The sequence below is a fragment of the Argopecten irradians genome, chromosome 15 (assembly GCF_041381155.1).
Source record: "Argopecten irradians isolate NY chromosome 15, Ai_NY, whole genome shotgun sequence".
Lineage (NCBI taxonomy): Eukaryota > Metazoa > Mollusca > Bivalvia > Pectinida > Pectinidae > Argopecten > Argopecten irradians.
Genome location: NC_091148.1, coordinates 17282953 through 17305551, shown reverse-complemented (window position 1 = coordinate 17305551; position 22599 = coordinate 17282953). Strand labels below are relative to the sequence as shown.

The 22599-nt window shown below is 34.7% G+C and overlaps 1 long non-coding RNA gene across 1 annotated transcript; it reads left to right on the top strand.

The window, feature by feature from the left end:
* Window positions 1–4017: 4017 nt before the first annotated feature.
* LOC138309496 (uncharacterized) lies at window positions 4018–7477 on the top strand. The gene is made up of 4 exons (XR_011206290.1): window positions 4018–4126; window positions 5825–5959; window positions 6441–6550; window positions 7375–7477. It is a non-coding gene; the product is annotated as an uncharacterized lncRNA (long non-coding RNA).
* The last annotated feature ends 15122 nt before the right edge of the window (window positions 7478–22599 follow it).

Here is a 22599-nt window from a genome sequence, read left to right as displayed (position 1 = left end):
TTCGCGGTGAAGCAACATTATAAAGTTATCGCAAGAAGAACATTTTGACGTACCAAATTATAACCCTCTTACCTTCAAACTGTGATCATAGCCGACGTCATCGCGATCCCTCCTATCTGTTTAGTGAGTTATCTATCGTTGGGCGTTGACTACAGAATAAAGAGGGACACAGTGTTCCTCAAGATGTAGACTAAATGGAACGTAAATAAAATCAAGATTAACACAATTGCTGCCTCATTATCTGTCTAGATTACAGAAATAAAAGAAAACAAGATTCCTGGAGATGTCGAGTTAATAATACTTTAATAAATTCATATCATCGCGTTCACTCTTATCTGTTTAGTTGAAGATATGCAACGTTTAATGTTTACTACAAAAATGGTGGACATGATTCTTCCTGGAGACGTAGACTAAATAATGCTTTAACAAAACCATGTCCATATCGTTGTCTTCCGTCTAACTGTTTGGTTGGTGATATTCGTCGTTGGGGGACATGATTCTTCCTGGAGACGTAGACTAAATAATGCTTTAACAAAACCATGTCCATATCGTTGTCTTCCGTCTAACTGTTTGGTTGGTGATATTCGTCGTTGGGGGACATGATTCTTCCTGGAGACGTAGACTAAATAATGCTTTAACAAAACCATGTCCATATCATTGTCTTCCATCTAACTGTTTGGTTGATGATATTCGTCGTCAGGTGTTGACTACAAATAAAAAAGGAGAATGACAAATATTCCTGGAAATACAGACTTTCTATTACTTTAACAAATCGATGATTGACATCATCGCATTCTCTCAGATTTAATTGAAGATATGCATGTTCTGATTTTGGCTACATAGTTTTCGTAGACTTATTAACATTCAATAAACTTCAGACGAACATTACCGCGATCCCTCTCATTTAGTTGAAGATATTGTGTACTATGTTATCTGCTGCTCTAAATGTCTAATATTTTCGATGTATCCTCGGGATTTGTATTCGCGATTAGAATTAGATGCTAATATTTTTTAACGAGTGCCGTAGATTAAAAAGACTTTAAAGTGAATAGTCGGGCAAAGAAAACCAGTCTAAATGCGTTCATTGGCCTTCCAAAAGTTCTTACATATTAATATGACGGTCAAGTTCTGCTAAGTTTCCCAGTTCTGACCATTAAAGTAAAGAAAAGTTGAAAGCATTGAAAGCGAGGCTGTGTGGAAATGTAGCCACGGACATAGTGAGCCGGGAGGACGTTTTAGAATTCCCATACTTTAAATTAATTTCTTCGTACGCAGACAGATTTTGACGAGAGATTTTATTTTTCCATTTCATAAGAAATTATACTGGATACATTCACACCATTTTTATCGACTTTAGCCATCCTTGCCCGACTGTTCACTTTAAACCTTCCGGCACTTTCACTATACATGTATTTCCCTTAATATGATATATAGGCGTCCTTATTCAGATAAATATTTATATGACATATGTTTTTGCTCAATCTATTTGACTTTAAGACAAATTTTTTATCAATAACTTCATTATATAAATTAGCAATATCTCCTTCTATAGTCTACACAAATAGTTTGTTTCAATTTCAAACAATTTTGTTTACAATTGGCCAAAGGGTTTTTCTTCAAAAATATGTAATTCTCATTTAATGTATTAGATATTGAATAATCTTTCAATATAAAATAATGTATTATCAAAAAAGTGTTTATACCTAAAATGTCTTATATATAATATATTGTTTTATTCAAGGATTTTGCTTTTGTCGATTTTGTGGGATAAAGAATTGAAATCCTCTTGAAACAAATTGAACTTTTTTCATTATACAAGTATGTTTGTTAAATTCATTGTATACTGAAATATTATACATGAATGTATTCATGATAAACATGGATTTTAGACGAAATCCAAATGACAATTAGATTGAGGACGAGAATTGTTACATTTTTGTCGCATTTCTGTTGAGGAATTCAGTTGTTTTATTTTCCTTTCAGAGATGTGTCAAAATAAATTGATGCTCTAAATTTCCAATTACAACTCACACGAGTGTTGAATTCGTGAACATTGGGTTAGATTCACATGTGGCATGTTATCAGAGCCACGACTCTCGCATCAGTTCCGAATTAGCCCATCTGAACACGAATGATATCAGGTTGACCTGCCTTATCGTGTAGAATATTATAAGAATAGAAACGTCGTGTTGGAGTCCGTGTTGATTGACATGCCTCTGGTATGAACTCAGTTTCACATGCAAGTAAATATTTCAGTGAATAATCTTTCTTTTTTTCACATAGTCAAAGCTTACATATTTTTGGAATAGTTGCGTTGGTTTTGTTACTTCTAATCGGTTATAAAACAAGAAGCCTGATGTATTGTTAGCATTAGAAAAAAATAAAATTGACTAAAATGTAATTAAGCGAATATTAGTGACTTAAATGGTAATGTCCATAGGCTTAATGTATTACATGTATACATAGCCTATCCAACACTACTCAACAACAAAGACAGATAGATTATCTTACATGAGTGCTATATAATATAAAATTTATTGCATGAATTTAATAATTTGATACACAATCAGCTTTCATGCGAGTTCTATATCAAATAAGTTAACAAGTGTAACATTTCATATTGCATATCACACAACTTGTTTAAATGAAATTATAGGCAAAACTTTGAATTTCGTTTTAATATCATAGAGACGATATCTTGCCTGGAATGTTAATTTCCGTCTACAGAGACAGTTATGCGACGCGATATATTGATTATGACGCCAAAAGTATAGTTATCATCATTTCGTTTGTCTTCTAAAATTCATATAAAATTGGAACGACATTCTTCATTACGCTACACAACCATTTTTCTCGGACAATTTCCTTTCTTGAATTTCGCGATCCAACTAAATTCGCCAAAGTTTTAATATTGATATCGAAGATTCTGACAGGAATTTATGGCCAATTTTGAGATGATTAAAACGCCACATTTGCATTATATAAAACACAATCGCAATTCGCATGACAATGTCAAAAAAGACTTGATGCGTATGCTTTTGTAAAGTAGAGACTGGTCGAACCAGTGCTCCTTGTACATGCTATAGACACTGGTAAACATAACGGCATGGTTATTATTATTAATTTCAATTATTCAATGTATGCATGTAAATAACAATGTTTTCCTTTCAGAGAAGGACTTCCATACCAATTTCCATATTTAAATTTAGTATTTCAAATATGCACTTACACCACTTTCACATTAATTAGATAATTCATTGTTTATAATTACACATCCATTCAAAAAAAGTTACTTTCAGAGGGGAAAACTTTTAAATAAAATAACTGTTCTAATAAAGTGTATTCGTTGCAGGTTTTATACCTTTAATAATTTTAGTAATATACATACCACATCATGTCACTTGTCATTTAATTTCAAATCAATCTTTTTTTTATTCATTTTATTTTCGAAGATTTTACATATACAGATACATGGTTATCTCACTCACACCATACACACCCACTCACATTATATTCAGCATAATTTCAATATATTGCCATCTTCATGTATTATAATCATCCTCAAAAATTGACCATCACATTCACATCCCTCAGCCTCATCAATGATCATCATTCATACTCACATCGGCATTAATTAAGTATACCAATATATTATTAACTCGTCCAAGGTAATCATACACAATCACCCACTCACATCAAAACAAACATGAAGTAGTGGTTAATGGTTATTTTAGTGATAGTGACAGAAATATATACCAAACCATGTGAACTTACAAAACTGAAATATACACTTTTTGCTTAGTTTGTCAAAATCTAGAAACAACATAATAATTAACGAGTCAATAGTAAACTCATACGTAACGTTAGGCCTGATGTACTGATCTACCTGATGTATCCCATTGGCTTGTTGTTGACCTTTTACCTAGGTAATTCCACTTATGTAATGTGGTTAGTCGGGGTCAAGCGATTAGTCGTGGGCAACGTGACATGTGATATTCAGGAACTGATCACTATATAAGTAAGCCACTAACAGACCATTGTCATTCTTTGAACTTCTGTTAAAAAGAAAACAATCCAGTCATCATGAGAACTTTGATCGCTCTCGCCGTCTTGGCTGTTCTCATCGGTAAGTCTTTCTTTCAATTTGATTATATTTTTTCTTCAATTATTAGCAACGGTAGTTTTCTAATATTTCTAAATTATTTTCAAAACCATTCTTAAAAAAGGTCATTTTCGCTTTTTTTCACTTTTTATATAGCCAATGAAAAACACGATAATTATTTTGGCGTTCTACTCATCATAACAGAGATTTCTGAAAGTTGATATGTATAATGTATTGTTAGTTTCAATTATTTTTGTGTTCAACTGGATTTAAAACAATTTATTTGGAACGATATTTCAAAATGAAATATGTTTGTCGTGGAGAATCAAACTTGAGTGCACATATGGAAGCCATCTATACTCATCTATATAGGCCAGTGTTTTAGAAACGCCTTAATAGAATTAAGATAATCGAGTCTATTGTCAAACTTTAGGACAAATTATTTTCCTTATTTTGTTTATTCATTAAATTCTTTATCAGCTTTAATTTGCATGCGTGATAAGTTTGTTATCATATTCTATAATCTAGTTTTGCTTTTCGCCAAGGGACCAGTGTGTTTCTGAAAAAATAGCAATACCAATTATAACGTCATAATGTCTATGACCTATAGTGAAGTTACCACAAATGCAAGATTTCCTATGCATATATGTGTTAATAATTGAAGTTTGCTTATAATAAGCATCTTCGTTGATTAAAAAATTCCTTTATCAGCACAGAAAAGTTAAAAATAACGTCCATAGCGTCGTTTCTAATTGGCCGAGATTACGGCGTAATGATTTCACAGAAAAAATAGTCCTAAATTAAATTCTTTGGAATTGTGAAGGTATTAAGGCAAGTAAATTGACTTATAATGATTAATTTGATTATACATGTATTTTTCCTGTTATGGAGATATAAACCAAAAATATGAGTTTAAGTCTAAATAGACCGCGAGTTTACTAAAAACGCCGGTATTTTTTTCCTTTATGGGCTGATAAAGTAAATTTTTAAGCCAATGAAAATGCTTGCAATAAATATTGAAATACATGGAGGTAATGTTCCCTATTTTGGTTATCATCGAGTACAGGACGATTTCGGGAAGCATAAGAAGACACAGATCATAGACGTTAAATTACATTTTATATTGTTCATGAAGTGACGATAAGCGTAGTGTCATGGGTATGCTAAAAAACTTTTGATACTACAAAGATTAGCAAACTTGATAGATATTTAAATCCGTTTCGGTTTTGGTATATACCTTGATTTTTCCATTTGCCGAGACACACCATAGTCTGTAGAAGTGACAATTTCTACTCCTGTTTAGCATTAAGGGAGTGGGACGACTGGTTTGTCCTTTGTTTGTATAGTGTGACCGGATGGGGTGTGCTGTCCAGTGAGACACATGACTATAAAAGGTCCAGACTTTACTCTATTACAAAGAGTCACAACATGGATATATGCAGTCTCTCACAGATTCACGCATTTTCAACTCGCATCACATTGCATACATGGGAGGCCTTCCTTAAATGACTCTAGCTGTTAATAGGACGTTAATCTCTGGTAGCATGTATCATGGGATGGGGCATATGACTATAAGAGATTAACACATCCACTATTATAAAGACTCACAAAACGAATATACCGCAGCCTCCCAAAACATGCACATGCACGTCCATAAATGACCTTAGCAGTTAATATAACGTTAATCCAATTGACTAACCGACCTATGAACTATTTTATCAGCCTGTGTGTACTCTGAGGGATGTAGAAGCAATGATGACTGCAAAGGAGGATTGACCTCATGTGCTACCGGACACGATCTTACCTGTCATAACCGTGGTTGTTACTGTGAGGTCCAAACTACCAACACCGGATCTAGTAAGTATATTACCATTTTGACTTTTGACTATCTTTTTCGGAGGATTATTTTGGCTAATCATATTTATAGCCTTTGAAATCGTCATTCCAAGGACAGACAGGCGCTGATAAGTTCCGAAAATTTGGATGATTCCGCTGATTCAGTGAAATTAAAACCCCGATAAAATGACCAAGGAATTGACAGAGTATCCTTAGATTTGCTGAGAAACTCTTTTAATCCGTCACTAAATGGTAGAATTTGATATAAAAGTTCCTATGAACCATTATTAAGTTATAGATAAAAATAAATGAAAGCACGTTCTCTTTTTCTCATTCTTTGTTCTTTCCATGACATTTTCTACTTTCCCAGAGTCATAATTTGACAACGATTTCACTAATTAAGTGCTATCGTGTTAAAAAAAAAAACCATCAGTGTGGCACTTGCTTGTTAAACCTCACAACACAAATTTTTTTTGTCTGACTCATATACATGTGTTTCTAGGCTGCCAAACAATGGCCGACTGTCCTTCCAGAGCCAATTGTCATGGCGGACGTGGTAACTACCACTGCGTTGATACCAGATGCAGATGTTTCTACTTTTAAGTGATTCAGGTAAATTAAGAAATTTTAAAAGACCACTACCTTTCCGAAACGACTTTTGATTTTTCAAAATAGAAACGTAAAACGAGATTTATAAAAGAATAGTCGATATTGGCTTACGTTAGTACTACACTTCTCATCACCTACTGAACAATTCAATTATCATAAATCAAATGTTAATTTTTATGATTTATGTTTCCTGCCGTCTTCCTAATAAACGCATGTTGCTTTTGACTATCACTGCGCCAGACGGCAAAACAGCGAAATGAATCATGCATTTGTTTGGTTATTTAACCTCATCTTAGGACATCAATATACATATATTTTCTTATGTTTCTATTGTTTTCAAGAACTTTTAATTTTATTTCATTTTTTCTTTGTTCGGAAATAAAGTCAACTTTTAAATTTCAAAACAGTCGTCCTGTCGAGACTCGCCGCGTTTGGCTGAATTCATATAGCAGCGAGACTATAGAGACTCTTAAAATACGAGATCAATAAAACAAATCTGTGTAAATAAAAGAAGTTAAGAATTTTATGAAGATTTTTATTACATCAGATTTTTGTGCTTCTGGTATGCTTTCATATACTGTTATATGCCAATAGACGTAGATGTGTGCATTGCAGAAGTACACATTTATGACGCTAACAAATAATATATTCGTATTAAGCCGAGTTGTCGAATTATCCGAGTTCGCATCAACCAAGTTACACTGTAGATTAAAAAAAAACATTTTATCAATTTATTTAACAACAAACAAATCTAATGCAGAAAAGAAATCGAAGATTCATATTTGTTTATGAAATAAATATTCATTGTCTCTTTTTCAATTTTTCAGTACATCTGATCCTTTGATGGCGACATGAAAATTGGCATCGGATTATTGTTATTTATGTTATTTATCAACTTATTTATTTATTGAATAAAGAGTATGAAAATTACATTATGTAGTCTCATAATACTGAAAATTTTACCATAGCTCAGTTTTCTCAAGTAACCATGTTGTTTTGTATCTGTCAGCGTTTCGATGAAATTGAACCATTTATTGTACGATCTGATTTCAAATTGAATTAATGCCAATATAAAACTTACTATGTACATTTTTGTCTGATCGCCCTACATCATGCAGCATACAAATGATTTCAACATATTTTACACGTGTTTTAAATACTTGAGAAATCTAAGAAACACATAAAAAATATTGACAAACTGGAAGTAAAATCTAAAACCTTAATCGATTACTATGACACGGTTTGTGGTATGTTGTTACTGGGAGTACTGGAAAGGAGTCGTCACAGTGACCTACTTTCCGAAATTAGGTCACACTTTTATATTTGTTTTATTTTAAATACATCAAAAGTATGATAATTAAGTAAAAAATATTTTAAAACATAATTTGGATTCGTTAAAATTGGATCAAACAAAAAACCCTCCCTGTTTAACTCCACATGACTTGAACGAAACTCAGACCTGACCTTCATTTCATGTTGTATCATGACAAATTGTCCCCAGGTACCTGATTAATGATACGTGTCAGTCATTGCCACCGGAGGGTCCAAATTGACACAATTTAACATAAAACAACAAATGTCTGTAAAAACGAAACCCGAATTGTAACATTAATCACAATACACAGGTGGCAATAAACAGTAGATTTGGACAATTTATGAAAACATGCCCGAGAAATATAAATGTAACCATTTAACTGTAAAATATACCTGTACAAAAGTATTGATATGATTAATATGTACAATTTAAGATTTGGCTATTTTCTGTGCTAATTCATGCATGTGAATACGATTGAAACAAAAACAAACAAATACCTGATACTCACTGGCATCACCTGCTTTCAAAGAAGAACACCGTATTCGTGGTTGCGATGTGCTTATGTATCTGATCGTATTCAACCTGTAGGTGATGTTTGCGAGGCAAAGTTAATTGTCAGTAATTCGTTCTTTCTTTTTTATGTGAACTTGTGACTCCGGAAACATTAAATGATGTATATATATATATGTATGTAATACCTCGACATACATGTACAATTTAGGTTCATTCATGATTAGTTAGGGTAGAAAATTTATCCATCCAAATTTTGAAACCGAAATTAGTTTGCTCCTTAATAATCGTTTTGCATTTTTACAGCAAAAAAAAAAAAAAAAAAAAAAAAAAAACAAAAAAAAAACAACATAAAACCGATGTCCTATTTATCAAATGTATTTTTCAAAAATCATCAATATTAGACTATTTGAGATGTTAGGACGAATTTTCTAACAAATGTTTTAGCTGTTTTTACTACTAGTATACATTATCATATTTGACGTACATCTTGATCTTCCATTACATTTATCATGCTGTGAAACGGGGGATAACTCTTGACAATAATATTTTACGCTACTGTACACTGTCTTGGATTTGCTTTGACGTCTCATATAAGGCTTTCGTTATGCAAAATGTAGATATTTAAAAATTTTATGACTTTTAGAATAGTTTTTATAACTATCTTTATTTTTTGTTTTCGAAATGTGCTGTGGTGTTACAGAAAGTTAAAACGATGAATGTATGTTAACTGGAATAAACACTATGAACGGACGCGCAGATTATTAACATTATTTTTTAATTTCGGAATAGGGGTCTTTACAGGGTTGAATTCATATAAACTAGAATAAGCATCTCGAACGAGCATGTTGAAATTTAAATTACACAAATATGCACAATGAATAAACAAAATTTACAGCACTAGGGGTTCTGGATTCGCATACGTTACAGCAGGGAAATCTGCAACATTGACCATTGACACATGAATTCAATAAGAAAAAAATAACCAGTGCAACGTATGTACGGACATAAGTACTTTTAAATCACCAGTTCCGGGAATGCAGGGATAAATGTTTTGCATGCACACTTAAATATTATATGCTATCTCCGAATATTGACCAAGATACCGGAAATCTACTGTTTCAATGGAAATAGAAGTCAGGCTGTAGAGAACACAGCAGCTAAACACCTAAAAACACATAGACACATGCGGAGGAACAATTATTTGTCACAATTCATTGTTTTAGACAGTTTAATCATGCAAATATTAAATAAAATAAAGGGTACATTTCTTGGGGCTAAAATTGGCCCATACTGTACTAACCCTTAACGGCTGTATACCTGGACGAATGGTAGATATTCGTTACGTTATAATTATCTTTTGCTGATTTCCCCAGTTGAATTATCTTTCATAAATGATAGGGCATTGGTATTTCAATTTGCTTCGGGAAACATTTCCAGTGATAAATCATTTTAATCATACATGGGAATATGTATAAGTACTGATGATGTCAATTAAAAATTATCGATATATGGCAACAATATGCTTGCAAACGTTTGCAATAATAAACCACATTGTGGATTCATACATTTTGAAAACAACTTGTTTCGTGTCATTTTAAAATGAAACAAACGACATCATTACCTGTATTGCGAAATTCGCAGAAGTTAATCGCACACGAAAGATGGTTTACATCAATGTCATTAGAACAACAAAGCCGTTATCAAGACGAAAACTGAACAGAGACAAAGAAATTCGAGCTTGATATAGAGAAGTGCTACAGTACAAAAAGCCGAACAACAAGCTACAACTTAAAAACTAAATTCTACGGGACAAATAATTCGAGGTCAATAAAAATATGGAATTGGGTCAATATGAAGTTTACAGAACCTGTAATTGCATTGAGTAATTCAACGACTATGCGGTAAACACAACAGTGAATGAATACGAAGCAAGTACATTGGCAGCGTGACAATTTTCCAGACTTCTTTTTTTAATTCAAAATTTTATGTACTTTAATATCGTTAAACATGTCGTTGAATGCGTTTGTTATGTCAAAGCCAGCTGGAATTTACATCAGTCAAGAAACGAGAATAAATCAAGTTAAATGTTACCGCAATCAAACAATGAGCTACTTAGGTTAGACAAAATGTTGATAAAGCTCTGTTAACAATGTAGTCCAAGCTAGCTCTATGGCCTAAATAGGGGAATAGCATGCCATTGATGCGATACTGGTTTTATTCAAATATCATAACATGTAAAAACACTACATAATATGATCATATGATATCTTCATACTATTTGTGTATGATCAACGTTATTGTTCATATGTATTAAAAATCACGGCATTTCATGTATACGCTATTCCATGTCTTTGTTATTTAGCCATATTCATGAATACATTTTACAAACATTCGTACATTCATATAGGGATTGGATTTCGTTTTTATGTTAACCATGCTTGTATGGAGCAATTCCTCTAAGAATATATTCTATGGGGCGCGTTCGCGCCCCATAGAATATATTCTTAGAGGAATTGCTCCATACAAGCATGGTTAACATAAAAACGAAATCCAATCCCTATATTTACACTCACACGACTTTTTATTTATATTTTATGCAATAAAAATCGTCATTTGAAAGTGACGTAATTATTCAATAAAAGTCGGTCAAAAGTGGGAGGAGCTTACTCAATTGAACAGCGAATGATGACGCTTCACGTAAGGTAGAATTATTCATCCGCGACGACAAAAAAGTTCAATATTTTAGTGTAAAATAAACATGACAAAAAAAAGTAAATTTCAGAGATAATTTTATTTAATCAGATCAGAACTTTAACTATATATCCAATTTTGCTAAAAGTTAATATATAGCGTAATAACATAAAGAATTTGTACACGGCCACATGTGTGAACTCGGTGACCGTTATTGTGCAGCGAGCGAAGCTGACGCACGCTTACACACTTAAGTTTGCCGAAGTTGTCAAAACACAGATTTTCAAGTAGCTCAATGTGTTTGAGATGTCGTCTGACTTGACGATATTACATCCTTGGGAGCCATGTGATTATATAATCTAGGCTTAGATCCATATCGCCATCGATAGATGAAACAAATTCACTTGTGTTCGATGGATACAATGTGTTTGTGGTGACGCGGAACTGTCAACACGTGGATTAATAGCGGTGCATGTTTTATAATACACATGTTTAAAACTGACCAAAGATCAGAGGGTTTATAACTCCTCTATCAAGGGTCTCACACCCGTCCACCCCAAAGGCTCGATCGTAGGACGAACATAGGCACAGAGGTAATGTTTACATTTGACACCCATCATTTTTATCCCGGTCGGGATATTTTTCCGTTTCTTTATACAATTGTTAATTTAAAAATTGTTTGAATCATGTATAAATATAAAACATGTATATATTGTTTACATTTTCCCAAAATTCTATGAAAAACAACAATATACACGTAATGTTGCGTCAAAATGTAAACAAAGCCATGTGTTTCTTTTTAAAAAAAAGTAGTCCTTTTACGTTGCACAGAACATTTCCTTACGCAAGTTCAAAGTTCAATGTTACCATGCAGTTATGGTAAACAAAATCGGCTAGTATTAGCGTATAGTGACCAAGCCTAGCAAGTGTAAATATATAAAAATATGCAATCATTTGAATTCGGCTCGAGCTCACTTGCTGAAATAAAGTGGTTTTCTGTTTATTATGTAAAAACCAAATAAGTTTAGCGAGTATTCGGTAAAACATCTTTTTAGTGAATGGAAATGATGCTCCGTGCATCAATATACTCAAAAAATGAAATACAGAAGAAATGAATACTTCCAGTATAGTGAATGTAATATTTGAAACATTTTTATTAATATACCATCCTTCTGCAGATTCGTGCCAGTTGTACTGAATTGATACGGCACCGCCTGATTGAACGCGTTAAAATTGGTCCATGATGGCGGCATCCATTTGATAGATACGCTTCGAATATAAAAGTTACATGCCGAACATGATGGCTAAATTTTGGTAGATCAGGCCTTCGGCTGCCACTTGCTGAAGAGTTAATTGCGCTCCATTGTGCTGTTAAATAGTAGTCTACGTTCTTGTCCCGTTTAACTGATCGCATCATATTATGTAATCGTGTTCGTTTTGTGTGTGGGGCCGCTGTGGCCGAGTGTTTAAGATGTCCAATTATTTTTTTGGAAAAAAAAGATGTCCAGACATATTAACCACCAGCCCTCCACCTCTGGGTCGCGGGTTCGAATCCCATGTGGGGCAGTTGCCAGGTACTGACCGCTGACTGGTGGTTTTTCTCCGGGTACTCCGGCTTTCCTCCACCAACAAACCTGGCACGTCCTTACATGACCCTGGCTGTTAATAGGACGTAAAACTAAACAAACCAAGTTTTGTGTGTCTTGATAAAGGGGCAGATCGCCTCGAAATTTTGACAATTTTTTTTGTCCACACGGTTGGAATTACTTCTTTATCCCAAAGTTAAATATTGTGAACAATGAAATGGATATATAGTTTTGGTATACAATGAATAAATGCTAGTTTCATGGGATATAAATACTCTGTCTTGTTTTTTTTCAACAAAGAAAATATTTCGATTACAACTAAAATATCTGCCATCTTGGATCACAACACCAAGTGAAACGCTTCATGAAAAGAACCACATGTAGTGGTACAAGTCTACTGGAACGGCGCATTCCATTTGATATATAAACTGTAACATACTCGTATACAATTGCAAATGGAACGCACCGCCAAATCATTATTTTACTTCCCCTTTCTTTAAGGACCTTGTGTGATTTCTCAACATTCTATCATCTTGATAAATGTTCTGTTCTACAGTAATGATAACTATGTACTAAAATGCCTCTGAGCTTGTCTATCACCGTATTTCATATTCGGCTTTGATGTAATGAGATAGTGCATAGTAATTGCCAAATTGGTTTTATGTGTATCTGCATCAATATGATCTAGAGAACACGTTCCTGCCAGCAATTTTTGCAACATATACATGTACGAATTAACATCTTTTGTATTCATTGCACCATCTACCACTACATCACGTGTTTCAATTAATTTTGAACACTGCTTAAAAATACAATATAAGTACTATTTACCATATATTTGCATAAAACACAAATAATGTTTCTAAACGAAATACTTCTACTGTGTTCGACATTAGTGGGTTTTTTTTGTTAAATTTTTTATTCGTCACAAGTTAGACCCATTACAACGATATCTTGTGTAAAAACACAATATAATGTTTATTGTAGAACACAACTTTATATACTTACAATTGTATTGTTTGTGTTGTTCTATCAATCACAAGATGATGGCATGACAGTTACACGGTTCTTAGAACAGATTCAATAAGACCATTTTATATTCTGGCTGACAGAATAAACACGAAAATAAAATAACAGTAAAACATCTCCATTCAAAAGTATCTGTATCGACTGTGTTTATATGTAACGGCTTGTCCATCAACAGTTTGTCATTGCTGACCTCAAACTTAATGTATCATCGAGACATACTTCGCCTGAGTGATGCGCCATCTCTTTTTACCTGTATGACTTACCTGTGGCTTACCTGTGATTTTACCTGTGTTTTCACTTTCGCTCTGCTCTATCATGCGATAGTACAATGGTTTATTTGATATAAGAGATCGTGATTTTATGTCTGCAAGGAAGAACCTGTTATGAAAGAGACAAGGATCTCTACAATATGGAGAACAAGTAAGTATTGTATATTTATTTTGCTGAGAGATGTTTCTCATTTTTGTTATATTTCATACTTTTAAACATTTTCTTGTAAAACTTAAAGAATGTGAAAATTCCAGGTCGACACGACTAGAATATAAATAGTTTTTGTTTCAGTTTCTCGTAGTCTATAATTAATTAGTATATGTTTGTATATGTATACGCATACAGTCTTGTATGGTAAGACTATGATTAATACAACGGCCATCACAAGGAACATGATTGTGTTCATCGAAATATTGACAAATAACTCAAATACACTATGCATACAGATCTTTCAAAAGACTAAAATAAGCACAAAATATTAATATACATAATAAAAGTACATAGTGCACTTTAGTTTTACAGTGCCTTACAAACACAAATATATTTAAACTTGTGGTACAAGTTCTATTCATTTTAAAACAAATAAATGAATGAATTTTCGGATATCATGGATCCTTACAATTATTAACAATTGTAATAACGACAATAGAAATAATTCCAATAGTGTGCATGGACAACATTCAAGAATATGTTAGAATAACAAAGACACAAAATCATTTATACGCGAGATAAAGTTGTTTACCGTTCACATGAAAGATTGTACAAGAATTGAGAAAACAAGAATCAAGACAGATTCACAGGATGTATAACAAATATCCTGACACAATGATAAAAATTGCTATGATTTAGCAATAAAATGTCACTGACTGACGAGGACATCTGCCCTAAAGGTTAAAGTAAAATACTTCTGATAATTTGCGTTAAATAAATTTAATATCAAACTTCGCCTCATTAGTATGGAATTAGTATGGAGCACGGAAATTAAGATATCTATAATTACCTCGCCATGTATTTGCGTGATCGGTGCCGTGAAGGTCAAGTACGGTTTGTGACCCGAACAGTCATAACACGTGAATTTATGACAGATCACGTCAATAGGTAACAATACCTATTAGAACAACAACACCGCTAGATCTATACATTAAAAGATGCAAACAGCAAGATTTTCGTTGAAAATTACAAACATTTTTCATGTCTGGAGAATTACCTTGCAGTCATGTATTTTTCCGAGTTTATTTTAAAAAGGATGGATAATCATAGTAGTAAAATTGCAATAAAACGCCTAGGAATGAATGAAAAATACTCTTTCATATGTGGATATAAAGGATAGGGATATTCTACCCTCGGGATCACAAAATGTTGCAAAACCCTCGGCAAGCCTCGGATTTTACACCATTTTGTGACCCTCGGGTAGAATATCCCTATCCTTTATATCCACATATGAAAGAGTCTTATATTCTTACATGTAATTCAGCTTAAAACATCCCCTAGCTATGAATTAGTAACCGGTATATATGCTGAGGTGGCTATATAGGTCATAAATAGGCACGTGTTGACGATGACGTCACTAGGCCTGTCATAATACGTAGTCGAGCAATACTCGATATGAAATGACAAACAAGGCAAATATGTCATCACATCTAATTTTTGCCTTTGGCAAGACAACATTAAGTCTACAGACTAATTATAAAGGAAAAGTAACAACGAAAGTTGAAATAAATCATACAAAATATGCAAAAAGGATAAACATATTATATATTGGATATAGTATCAATATACATAACTTGAATCGTCATGTTTACGATGAACGGCCAAAGCTGATTATCGCGATTTTGAACAAAAAACTACTATAGATTCTTTTGATTCATGAGGAATGGTTTTCACAAGGGGAAAAAAAACAAATTCTTAGACGTTTAGTTCCAACACTGGAAAACAGAAGAATCACATTTAGACAATTTTATGTTACTCTGTCGTGGCTCAGTTTAATTTTTGATCCATAATTTAAGAAAACTACTTGTATAGTCATTAGAAAAACATTACTTGTGCTGAGTAAGGTTCCTAAACTTCTGTCAGGATTTTACATGCATTCCGGAACTCGAGTTCCGAGTTCCGAGTTCCGTTTAAGTAAAACGGAACTCGGAACCAGTTCCGAGTTCCGTTTAAGGATTTTGTTTTTTAAACAAAATTTAAAAAAAAAATTCAATTTATGTAATTTGAACATATTACAAATGTTTTCTGTTGTGTTTTTTCATGGATAATTTGTGATAGAGCTAGTTTAAATACGTTTTCAAATAACATCTATTTCCGTTTAAGTAAAACGGAACTCGGAACCAGTTCCGAGTTCCGTTTAAGGAAATTTTCTATTTATTTAGATAAAATCATTCTATATGCCTAAGACATATGAGAAATGTTGCCAGTTGTCTTTTTTCATGGGTTACTAGTGATGAATCCACTTTAATTCAGTTTTCGATCAACTCCCATTTCCGAGTTCCGTTTAAGTAAAACGGAACTCGGAACCAGTTCCGAGTTCCGTTTAAGGAAATTTTCTATCTATTTAGATAAAATCATTCTATATGCCTAATACATATGAGAAATGTTGCCTGTTGTCATTTTTCATGGGTTACTAGTGATTAATCCACTTTAATTTAGTTTTCGATCAACTTCTATTTCCCAGTTCCGTTTAAGTAAAACGGAACTCGGAACCAGTTCCGAGTTCCGTTTAAGGAAATTTTCTATCTATTTAGATAAAATCATTCTATATGCCTAAGACATATAAGAAATGTTGCCAGTTGTCTTTTTTCATGGGTTACTAGTGATGAATCCACTTTAATTCAGTTTTCGATCAACTCCCATTTCCGAATTCCGTTTAAGTAAAACGGAACTCGGAACCAGTTCCGAGTTCCGTTTAAGGAAATTTTCTATCATTTTGGATAAAATCATTCTATATGCCTAAGACATATGATAAATGTTGCCAGTTGTCTTTTTTCATGGGTTACTAGTGTTGAATCCACTTTAATTCAGTTTTCGATCAACTCTTATCTCCCAGTTCCGTTTAAGTAAAACGGAACTAGGAACCAGTTCCGAGTTCCGTTTAAGGAAATTTTCCATCTATTTAGATAAAATCATTCTATATGCCTAAGACATATGAGAAATGTTGCCTGTTGTCTTTTTTCATGGGTTACTAGTGATGAATCCACTTTAATTCAGTTTTCGATCAACTCCCATTTCCCAGTTCCGTTTAAGTAAAACGGAACTCGGAACCAGTTCCGAGTTCCGTTTAAGGAAATTTTCTATCTATTTAGATAAAATCATTCTATATGCCTAAGACATATGAGAATGTTGCCAGTTGTCTTTTTTCATGGGTTACTAGTGGCATGAATCCACTTTAATTTAGTTTTCGATCAACTCCATTTCCCCAGTTCCGTTTAAGTAAAACGGAACTCGGAACCAGTTCCGAGTTCCGTTTAAGGAAATTTTCTATCATTTTAGATAAAAATCATTCTATATGCCTAAGACATATGAGAAATGTTGCCAGTTGTCTTTTTTCATGGGTTACTAGTGATGAATCCACTTTAATTTAGTTTTCGATCAACTCCTATTTCCCAGTTCCGTTTAAGTAAAACGGAACTCGGAACCAGTTCCGAGTTCCGTTTAAGGAAATTTTCTATCTATTTAGATAAAATCATTCTATATGCCTAAGACATATGAGAAATGTTGCCTGTTGTCTTTTTTCATGGGTTACTAGTGATGAATCCACTTTAATTCAGTTTTCGATCAACTCCTATTTCCCAGTTCCGTTTAAGTAAAACGGAACTCGGAACCAGTTCCGAGTTCCGTTTAAGGAAATTTTCCATCTATTTTAGATAAAATCATTCTATATGCCTAAGACATATGAGAAATGTTGCCAGTTGTCTTTTTTCATGGGTTACTAGTGATGAATCCACTTTAATTTAGTTTTCGATCAACTCCCATTTCCCAGTTCCGTTTAAGTAAAACGGAACTCGGAACCAGTTCCGAGTTCCGTTTAAGGAAATTTTCTATCATTTTAGATAAAATCATTCTATATGCCTAAGACATATGAAAATGTTGCCTGTTGTCATTTTTCATGGTTACTAGTGGCAAATCCACTTTAATTTAGTTTTCGATCGACTTCCATTTCCCAGTTCCGTTTAAGTAAAACGGAACTCGGAACCAGTTCCGAGTTCCGTTTAAGGAAATTTTCTATCATTTTGGATAAAATCATTCTATATGCCTAAGACATATGAGAAATGTTGCCAGTTGTCTTTTTTCATGGGTTACTAGTGTTGAATCCACTTTAATTCAGTTTTCGATCAACTCCTATCTCCCAGTTCCGTTTAAGTAAAACGGAACTCGGAACCAGTTCCGAGTTCCGTTTAAGGAAATTTTCCATCTATTTAGATGAAATCATTCTATATGCCTAAGACATATGAGAAATGTTGCCTGTTGTCTTTTTTCATGGGTTACTAGTGATGAATCCACTTTAATTTAGTTTTCGATCAACTCCCTATTTCCCAGTTCCGTTTAAGTAAAACGGAACTCGGAACCAGTTCCGAGTTCCGTTTAAGGAAATTTTCTATCATTTTGGATAAAATCATTCTATATGCCTAAGACATATGAGAAATGTTGCCAGTTGTCTTTTTTCATGGGTTACTAGTGATGAATCCACTATAATTCAGTTTTCGATCAACTCCCATTTCCGAGTTCCGTTTAAGTAAAACGGAACTCGAGTTATGTTTAAGGAAATTTTCTATCATTTTAGATAAAAGCAGTCAATGTGCTTGGGACATAATAGAATTGTTGCCTGTTCCGAGTTACGTTGAAGAATTTTTTAATGAATAGACTACGAACCAGACCTGAGTTCCGTTTAGGCCGATGCTGGCGTAGACATTGCTGTTAAAGACTGAATATCCTGATGCTTATAATCGCATCGCAATACGGGTGCCTTTTAGTAATCAGGTTGTCCGTCTGCCTGTCGATCGGTCCGTCCGTCTGTATGGTTGTCTGTCCGCCTGTCCGTCCGGCTGTCTCGCTTTTTGTTACCACTATTTATCAAAAGACAAGGAACTGTTTCAAATTTCATTTGTAGGTTACCCCGGCGCCCATGTTTTGTATACTGCATTTTGGGACCAATTGGTCAACATGATGGCCGATAAGCATATATTTTGGATTTTGATAGTTGAAAATTGTTACCCTTTTATCTTAGAAAGTACCAACTGGATCGGTCTCAAATTTTATAGGTAGATTTCCCTTAGGATCTTGTTGTGCATATGACATTTTTGGATAGATCTATTAAAACAATGGCTCTGAAGGACATTAGTTGTCGATGGGCCATAAAACTCGTTCAAGCAAATTCATCAAGATGGCCAAGAGGCAGCCATCTTGTATTTTGATATTTACAGTTTAAAAAAAGAAAAGATCTCTTTTTCCATTGTCAGAAATATATACTACTTTGGTAGGCGCCGATAATTCTCTGGGACCTTTTGTACTATACTGTCATCAATCTTTTTCGAGTGATAGCTTCAATTGTATATTCCATTTTCTAATCGTAATGTAGATTGAGCGGGGCCTTTTCTGATATGTCAGTGTTTTAGTTTTTTTACAGGAATCGTCTTTTGAACCTTCAATAACATAAAGTCACAGTAAAATTCTATATATCGTCGATTTCTTAAACGGAGCCAATAACGAGGTCCCCGTTCCGTTTTAGATTACATGTATACCAAAAATAGGAACCAGACCTGAGTTCCTTTTAACCCCATGCTTGCAAATTCCATGTTAAAGCTGACGATGCAAGTTTAAAAAAATATACATTTGAGATTTAAAACAATAATTTTTTTTCAAATATCGTTTCTGAGACAACCCTTTGCGTTTCTAAGGACGGGCAGTCGCCATTTTGTTTGAACTCTGCTTGGATAGAACACGCCTACCGGTCCCTAAATAAAGCGCATGGATCAACACACTTGCGCTCAGTCATGTACATATAGACCAAGCAGCTGTCCACTGTGTATCACCTACTAATACGTAAAAATCCCACTTACCTGTAAATCTGTGTGGGGCTTATTTTAGCAAGAATACATGTCAAATCCTCTAAGTTGTCATTTAGATGCTTGACAAAATAAAATTCCAACACAAGTGAATAGAAATCCAAATTGATAATCCGTCCACAAATCTCCACGTATATCATCGTACTCGATGCTCTCGACTGGCTATATACACGTGACGTAGCTGTCCCAAACGGGCGACAACTACCAAGGACACACACGTGTCGATGTAAGTGTAAATTTTGTATATATTGAAGTGTTTTATTAGTTCGTATTATACATATTTTGGGATCTAGCTGACAACACATTTATGTATTTCTTCATTGAAATCTTGTCAGGTGAGTGCAATGTTTATCTTCAGTTTGACATTGTTATTTGCAATATCACGGCATGTGTATCTTAGACCAGGTATGTTTAGAATGATGCACGTGTGTCAAGTCCCGTGCTTTTTTATAAGGGGTGGCCAGTGGTGGTTACTAAGCAGAGCAAAAGAAAAATGGCTGCCACTTTCTTGGATACAGCACCGTTATACAATGTAACTAGGGGATATCTCAAAAACAATTTTCGACAAAAATATTTCATTATATATATACATGTATATTTATTTAGTTTCAAATGCATGCTTTTCAACTTGCATTGTCAGCTTTAAGTTTACGTGCTTTTTACTTGCCAATGAGCGGAGTTCGTTTATTATGATTCCCAAATGTTTAATTAGAATATTTTATTGGACAATTTTGACGTTTTCTTATCCAACAAGGAATAACAGTCAAGGTCATTCATATTTAAACTCTTTTGAAGACGAATTCTTCTTCATCTCGCACGCATGGGTTAGCCAAACCGCATGACCTCTGGCCTAGAATCAGAGCATATCGGGATATACTTTATGCAGCCAGTAGCCGTTTTCGAGGAAATCAACCACACCGAAGATTTCGCATGCGACACGCTGATTTGAATGAGGACTCGGTCCTTTCTGTCTTGTTTTGAAGAAAATTCAGACATTGAAGGCCATTACCTCGCAGGGGTCAGCACCACCCAAGAAGAAGGCTAGATCTTCAGCTCCCAAGTGTACTGTGCGGTCGAAGTCCAAGCCTTGCTTCAAGGGCAACAGAAGGAAGGGTAAGAAATCCTCAAGGGGACAGGAAGAAAAGTTCCTGATTAATTTTCCCCTCCTTGATCGTTCCATACGAAAGGTCTCTTCTGGAGGACTCAGATACTGCTCCTTCTCCCGCAGATGAGTCTTCGGGTTAGGAAACAATTTCCCACCTAGGAGGGTCTCTATCTTCCTCGTCACCATCTTGTTGTAGCAGATCGGCTGTTCGTCTTCCTCCCAAAGTCATTAGAAGGAAATCACACACGAGATCCACCATTTGCGTCAAGGTTTATCATCTTTCATCCATCGGGGGATCCAGAGAAAGCACTTGCCATTCAGGAGGAAGTAAGGACCACGCTTTAAAAGGGTGCGGTCGAGGAGGTACCTATGGTAGAATATACATCCGGCTTCTATTCAAGAATGTTTCTTATCCACAAGAAGTTGGGAGCGTCCTATCAGAAGCTGCTAGTTTTTACGGGATTTCTGCACTACGGGGAAGACATGTTCACATCTATTCTTTGGAGCGGAACACCCGTCTGGTCCTGAAACGTTTGATCAAAGTCGACTTCATTCCTTCAAGACTCCGAGATGTACCCTTCCAGGACTTTGTCTTCAGAAACCGTTTCAACACAATTCAGGGTATTGTCCTTCCACCTTTGGAGAAATTCGAAAATGCCTCTTACTTTCATCTCGGCTGGTCCAACGTCAATATTCGTTGGTTTCAGTGTTTTGTGTTATATCAACGCATGGGGTTTCTCGGTGGTGTACTCTGAAAGGCAATTTAAAATATCCTGCAGGGGGTTTCGTTGTGTAGGCCAGCTCCAACCATGACCATGTTCACGGATGCGTTCACGGGAAGGTTGTTGGCTTACCTTGACAGAGCACAACGACATGCTGGAGATGATGGCTTTTCTGTTTGCTCTGCATACTTAACAGAAGATTCTGCATTACAAGGGGTTTGTGTGACTACGAACAACTCTACAGATGTCGCGTATATAGAGAGAAAGGGAGATACGATATCACGTCCTTTGTGCCCTCGCTATACGTATTTCCGTATTCTTCCCATCTGTCAGGAAATGCAGTTGACTATTTTAGACAAGCATCTTCCAGGAAGGTTGAATGATCTGGCGGATAATCTCTCCAGGCGCCACTAGCCGGTTCTAACAGAACGGCAACTAAATCCTTCGATCTTCGAGGGCATTTGTCATGCTTGGAAAATGCCTCACATAAACCTTTTTGCCACTTTCTTGAATAACCAGTTGCCAACATTTGTCTCTCAGTGCCAAACCAAATGGCTTGGGCTGTGGACGCACTATCTCTGAATTGGTAGGAATTGCATGCTTATGCAGTCCCGTCAATGCATGCTTATGTATTCCCGTCATTCAACCTGGTGGACAGGGTTCTACATATCGAAAGCATCATTGTCCCTCCTTCCGATAGCGCCACCGTGTCCGAGACAACACTGGTTTCCGGAGCTCTTGTCGTTTCTGGTGGATGTT